The following is a 767-nucleotide window of genomic DNA, read 5'->3' on the forward strand; positions in this document are numbered from 1 at the left end:
AACCAGAACCAGAACCAGAACCAGAACCCAGCTGTGTGTCCTTTAAGAGCAACAGGTCAAAGGATCGCTTTATTAACTTTAAATCTCCTGGATCTCCACCATCAGAGAGGTGAGCTGTTTCTAGCTGATGTAACTGTAACAACTGTTCAGTCTAAAATGTTATCTCAAATCTGTTTATTGTGGGTTCAGCTCATTTCCCTGCATTTCTATGTTCATATGTGAAATGGTGTGTACTGGGCGTTTGCCAGAACCACAGCATTGATAGCTCAGTTCACCTCTCTCAGGACAATGGTACTGACAATTGTCATGTTGCTGGTTCAATCCATGTTTCACCTCCCTCTGTCGTTGTGTCCTTGGGAAAGACACTTCACCCTCCTTAGTTACTTGTGGGGGTCAGAGGGCCCAGTTGCACCAGTGCATGGCAGCCTCGCTTCTTTCAGACTGCCCCAGGGCATCTGTGTCTACTATCAATCAATCCGTGGTGATTTCCTCCGTGAATTCTGCTGGATGAACATTTCCTGCCTTCCTGATTGTTCCTGGTTCCTCCACAGAGTGGACCAGCAGAGCTCAGAGGTTCCCAGTGGTCCGTCTGCCCAGCAGCATCAAACACAGCTGGACTCCATATTTATGGTCTGTACATGAACAACAACTACTTTTCCATTGTTCGGTTCACAGTCGTGTCCAGGCTGCCCTTTGTAGACAGAGGACTGTCAGTCTGTCCAACATCCATCTGGTGTTTGGCTCCATGATTTCAGTCTGATGTTTCC

At 47.3% G+C, this 767-nt stretch overlaps 1 long non-coding RNA gene across 1 annotated transcript; it reads left to right on the forward strand.

Moving 5' to 3' along the window:
• Positions 1-6: 6 nt before the first annotated feature.
• LOC107835328 (uncharacterized) lies at positions 7-602 on the forward strand. The gene is made up of 2 exons (XR_001661136.1): positions 7-109; positions 552-602. It is a non-coding gene; the product is annotated as an uncharacterized LOC107835328 (long non-coding RNA).
• The last annotated feature ends 165 nt before the right edge of the window (positions 603-767 follow it).

The sequence above is a fragment of the Poecilia formosa genome, unplaced genomic scaffold (assembly GCF_000485575.1).
Source record: "Poecilia formosa unplaced genomic scaffold, Poecilia_formosa-5.1.2 Scaffold1642, whole genome shotgun sequence".
Taxonomy (NCBI): Eukaryota; Metazoa; Chordata; class Actinopteri; order Cyprinodontiformes; family Poeciliidae; genus Poecilia; species Poecilia formosa.